Raw genomic sequence first — 6,275 nt, 5'->3', positions numbered from 1 at the left:
TAACAGGAGAAAGCAACCGCACTGGGAATGCCGATATACGAAATTAATTTACATGATAAAAACTATTTTCAGTACTCTCACAAAAAGATGTGTAGGCATCCACTGATCTATCCTATGTGCACTTGTGGTGTGTGTTCACATGTGCGCAGCAACCTCAATATGTTAGGTGTTCCAATTCTTTCACAAACCTGCTACTTATCCCCCACTTTACCCTCAGAGATATTTAAATACTGCTAGTGCTAGTCCTGATTTATACAGGTTTTTGACATAATAATTTTATCTAAAATGAAAACTAAAAGCTTTAAATGAGAAAGTTAAAGGGACACCAACATGTTTGGCAAATCTTTCTTGACTTATTTATGAATACACAGGAATAGAAATTATATTGAAAACAATGATTACTTAACTTATGTGTGCCAAAAATAATCCAGATCCTTTCTTCCTCTCATTTAAAAAATGTTGTCAAATATTTTTTCTTCCTTTTGAAGAAGTCAGAAGGATTTGTATGTACTTACCTCAAAGCTCTTGCTTCTGAAGCAGTAGTTGGTGGGTTCAGGTCTCAATCCGGGACTTGAGCACATGGTGGGTGAATTTCCACAGAGGCTTCATCTGATTATCCACTGTAACTTTGTAGCAAGTGCCACAGGATAAACTACATTTACGCCATTTTTCTGGGGGTTTCATTGCTCTGCCTTCAATGTTACAGCAGATAATCAGGAGAACTCTGCAGAAATTCATTCCCTATCGTCTAGTAGTGAGGTAGTAATGCATTGTTGGCTGAGACATGCGTAGAATGAAGCATTCAACTAAGGCCCTGCTTTACTGGCCAGGTGGCTGATGTAGGAACATAGCAAGATTAGGAACAGAAGGAGGCCTTTCAGTTCCTTGGGCCTGTTCCACCATTCAATGAGATTATGGCTGAAATGCTGCTCGACTCCAGTTTCCCATCTTTGCTCCGTATACCTTGATGCCCTTACCTAACAAAAAGCTATCAATCTCTGCTTTGTCCTCACATCCACAGCCTTTTGGGAGCAAGAGTTCCAAATTCCTACTAATCTTTGTGTGAAAAATATGCTTCCTGATTTTGCTCCTGAATGGTCTAACACTAAAATTTTGATTACCCCCTTTATCTGGATTCCCCTACCAGAGCAGACAGTTTATTTGTATCTATCCAAGTCTTTTAACATTTTAAACACCTCAGTCATCTATACTCTAGGGAATAAAAGCTAACAAAATACAAGTGCAGGTCATTTTACATTGTACTTTGCAACATTCCTCCCTCATCCAATATTATTCAATGGATAAGGGCTTTTTCCATTTAAATTGAGATAAAGTTTATGTACTTCCTTGTATTCTGGCCTATCAGGTGTTACCTTACATGTCACTTGCAGTTATATACAATGAGTATCTCACACAGTTGTATTCTCGCTCTCAGCCTGCTGCCATTATGATATTTGCATTTATATAGCATCTTTTCATATCAGTAAAATGTTTAAAGTGCTTCACACAATGAATTACTTTTGGAGTGTAGTTACTAACCAGAGGACACAAATTTAAGACATTTGGCAAAAAAATCAGGGAGCAGATGAGGAGAAATATTTTTACGCAACAAGTTGCTATGATCTGGAATGGATTGTCTGAAAGGCTGGTAGAAGCAGATTCATTAGTAACTTTCAAAAGGGAATCAGATATGTGCTTGAAAAGGAAACATTTACAGGGCTACAAGGATTGGGACTATTTTGAATAGCTCTTTCAAAGAGCCAGCACAGGCACAATGGACTGAATGGCCTCCATCTGTGTTACATGATTCCAAAAAATTGTTTTGCAGAGCATAAAATTGTGCAAGATGATCTTAGAAAAAGAAAATCCTGGAAAACTCTGTTAATGGTCAATCATGTTATGAGACAAAAATAAAATTCTAGCATAATATTTATTTACCTTGTCCTGGTTCTTTGCAAATTGCACCAGTAGATCCAAAGGTCTGATCTTGGCTTAAAGCAGTTGACCCTGCCAGCCAGTGCTGGTCAGAGTGACTGAACTTACATGTGCAGAGTCAGAAGTGGAGGTTTAAAACATGCTCAATGCCAAGCTTTAGCTAAAAGTAAAGCAAAATATTGCAAAGGCTGGAAATCTGAATTAAGAACAGAAAATACTGGGAAAACTCAGCAGGTCAGAGAGCATCTGTCAGGAGAGGAACAGAGTTAACCTTTCAGGTCAATGACTTTCAATCAGAACTAGAAGGAGTGAAAAGATTTAACAGTTTTTAGCCAAGTACAGAGCCAGGCATAGAGAGGGGAGGAAAGAATAAAAGGGAATGCCTATGATACAGTGAAAACCAGGAGTGATTTTGTGATCTGGTCATTAACTATTAGAAATTATATTAGGTCACAAAATCGATCTCTTTGGTTCATCCTAAGAGCTGTGCGCAATAGAAATACCCATTGGGGCTGGCAGTATCAACCTCATCCCTTGACAAAGGGTCAAGCTCAGAGGGCTGAGGGTTCATTACCCACTTTTTAAGGAAGCAGTTCCTCATTCAAAGACTGCAAGGTGTTACCGTTCGTCTTTACAGATTATGGACTCACCTGCTGTGTATATCCAGCATTTTCTAGTTAGGTTTCATATTATCAGGATTATTTTGTTGCCATTTATAAGGTAACACCACCTAGAAAGGTGGTGGAAGCTAAAACCATGAATAATTATAAAGGAGAGTTGGACAGGTCCTTGAGGATGAGGCACTTACGGTGCCATGGACAAAATGCAGGGTTTTGGGACTAATCACGACTATTCTTTCAAAACAAAGAGTATGATGGGCTCAATGGTCTCCTGTGGTGTGAGTTTTTATGATTCTAGTAGGTTTGCTGAGCTGCTGTGTTAAATGCTTCCAGCATAACCATTTGGGTATGATTCCCCATCTCCCCAGTGACAAGCACTGGCTGCTGATGGTATAAAATGCTTCTCAATGAAGTTTTTCGCACATAAAAACAAGAAATGCTGGAAATACTCAGCAGATCTGGCAGCAGCTGTGGAGAGAGAAGCAGAGTTAACATTTCAGGTGAGTGACCCTTCTTCAGAACTAGCAAATATTAGAAATGTAAAAGGTTACAAGCAAGTAAAGCGGGGGTGGGGCAAGAGATAACAAAGGAGAAGTTGTAGATAGGACAAGGTCACAGAATAGCTGACCAGAAGGTCGTGGAGCAAAGGCAAACAATATGTTAATGGTGTGTTGAAAGACAAAGCATTAGTACAGATAGGGTGTTAATGGACTGAAAATTGAACAGCCGCAAGTACAAACATGAAAAAAACAGTGGGTACGCAAACTGAACAGACTAAGATGAAATAAAATAAACACAAAAAAAAAATTAAAAGAAAAAGAAAAAAATGACTAAAAATAAAAGTAAAATGGGGGGCCCGTTTTTCGCACATTCAATTTGCCCTGGCGCCCAATGGGGAAAAGTTCCAACCGACTCGCTCACTCTCCTGTGCTCTTGTTATTCATCCACTCCAGTCACACCCTCACCCTAAGATGATTCTTTGGCCTTTTTTTTTTTGATCTAGTAATTATTTAACAGAAGTATGTTCAAATAAAAATTTTAAAATTAGCTTACAATTTATTTCCAGGGAATAATAGAAATATGCAATGACGTGTTACGAAAAGTTCCACTCGAAAAATAATTATGTCTGCACTGTTCTAACTTGTGCAAATATCTGTAAAAGTTGTCTCTTGCCAGATGTGTGTAAGTGCAATGTAACTTGAAGTGGAATGGGCTAACTTAATTGCAATTGCGTTTACGTTCCTGCCAGAGTTCAACTGAAAATGCTCTTCCCATTAGTTTGGTGGAAGTTTTTCAGTGTGTCAAAGGTATTTCTTCTTTGCCCTGCAAACGAATTGGCTTGTCCAGTACCCCGAATTTGAAATGTGGAAGAAAGATATAAAATAGTGCATTTGGGGATTTCCCAATCTCCTGAACTTGTGCACAGGTTAAATTATTTGGTTTATGCAACAGTTCTAAAATAACCTGCAGATACCAATAAATCTCATAGAGATTTGTTCGAGCGATTGCGTGAACAAACACGACCTCTTCCCGCTCAACTTGCCAACAAATCTAAAGCAACATCTGTGTAGAGGGGGAAAAAAGTTTGCCGTCAACTTAAATCCCTGCACAACTCGACCTGTCCAGCCTTGCTTGGATCGAGACTTGCTCATATTGGTTTAAAATGTCACATATTTTTGATGTATATCACACTGGAAAAATAAACACCACTCCATGTGTTTAAATCGGGTTGCAATCTCCCTCAGTCTGGTCATAAATCTCTTAATATTTTCCTTTTGTTGGCACATCTGCATAGAACTGAACTTTAAAAACGTATTTTGCTGTATACTATGCTTTCAATCCCCAATAAAACTAGAAGTGATGAATTAGAACAGTAAATGTTTATTAAGTTTGTAATTGGCTGAACAATTTTCATTTAACTCCACAATCCCTACCCAGAAAAATGAATTGTTGGGTATCTAACAGTGTCTCTCGTTGTAAACGACAATCTCTCATTTTGTTCTCGAAAAGTAACCAATTTTTTTACGTTTCCCCTCAGCGGAAACACACAGTTCCATTTAAAAAAAGAATGGTTTGCAATCTGTGGTAGTTTTCTTGATTAGAAATCCCTCCCCTAACATTTCCTCCATGTTAAGAGCACGATTATAAATACTTCGACTAAAAATACAACAAACAAAATCGAAAGTTTTAATTGGGATTCAGCGGCAGAAAACCATCAAAAAATGGTTTAGGGCAGGAGTTTCTTGGAACAGGCGTGAAGTTTACTGTCTCTTCCTCACCAGTAATATAAAAGGACATTTTGCAGGCGGGTATCCTGTACAGAAGGAGCTTCCCTTCCCAAATGATCACCCTTCACCGACTTACTTATAGATATAAGTAAAATACTGTGGATGCTGGAAATGTGAAATAAAAACAAGAAATGCTGGAACCACTCAGCAGGTCTGGCAGCATCTGTGGAAAGAGAAGCAGAGTTAACGTTTCGGGTCAGTGACCCTTCTGACCCGAAACGTTAACTCTGCTTCTCTTTTCACAGATGCTGCCAGACCTGCTGAGTGGTTCCAGCATTTCTTGTTTTTATTACTTATAGATATCGTTGGGACTAAGCTTGTTGAAATGCTCTCCTGTGCTTTCGTAGACTGGGCTTTCGATAGGTCTCAATCTAATCTATCTGTGGCCTGAGTGAATAAGATTTTGGCGCGTTACAGTAGATAATGCCAATCCAATGTATTTGTTCAAATCTAATATACTCGGTTAAACTTTCCAACTATCTATATTGGCTGTTGTTTTCCATGTAAGTAGAATTGATACATCTCCATTGCACCTATCCATGAATAATCCCAATTCTATTTTCTCCCGGAACAATGTTTGGAACGCCCGAGGCATCTTTTAATGAAAAATGTGGAATGTTCTGTTCTCAGCAGATCCTGAAACTACCCACAATAATAAAATTAGTTGGGAATATTCAATCTCTGCATAATCCAACGATGCTGCTTCTTTAATTTGTCTGTTCGGGAGAAAAATATTAAAACATTAGTCAGTGTGTGAGGGTTGAATTTAGAAGAAATTGTGGCAGCTTTATTTAGAATTAAATTTGTTCTAAAAAACCCTAGGGTTGTTGCCCAGCATCGATGGTAACCATGGCGACCCTCCTGAAAGGTGTATCATGCGCAGAGCTTGATGGGTAGCCTGTTGGCTGCTGCTTGCCATGGATTTTGTTGCATTTGCATCGAAGGTTGTTTAAAGTTTCAGCCCAGATGCTTTGCTCGGTTCAGCCGGTTCGCCTCGCCATATTCTGCCTATGAACACGATACCCTTCCTGTCGGCCTTTATTGCAATACAAAGCCCTCACTGTAAACATCACCTTCACCTTCAGATAAGCGGCGGTTCGGGTGAAATACAATCCAGTGCTCACTAGATAATTAAAGTTTCACAATTTTAAAAAAAGAGTAAAGAAGTGTTGAATCGGATCTGTATTGACTTGTGTACGAAAGAGATTCAATGTGCAATGGATTTGGTGGGATTGTCGAAAATGGCAGTACGGGTTTCAGCAGCGTTATACCTCTTTTAAACATATAGGCAACAATTATCGGAATGAGACCGACGGATATGCATGTTGATCATTTATTAAGGAGGTAAGTGGATCTAATGTTGATGGATTTGGAGGTTTCTTACATTTGGAGGTGTCTTATTCATACAAGGGTCTGGGTGCACGATAGAATT

The sequence above is a fragment of the Heterodontus francisci genome, chromosome 33, assembly GCF_036365525.1.
Source record: "Heterodontus francisci isolate sHetFra1 chromosome 33, sHetFra1.hap1, whole genome shotgun sequence".
In the NCBI taxonomy this organism is placed as follows: Eukaryota; Metazoa; Chordata; class Chondrichthyes; order Heterodontiformes; family Heterodontidae; genus Heterodontus; species Heterodontus francisci.
The sequence above is the reverse complement of the archived record's forward strand: the minus strand, read 5'-3'. Positions refer to the sequence as shown.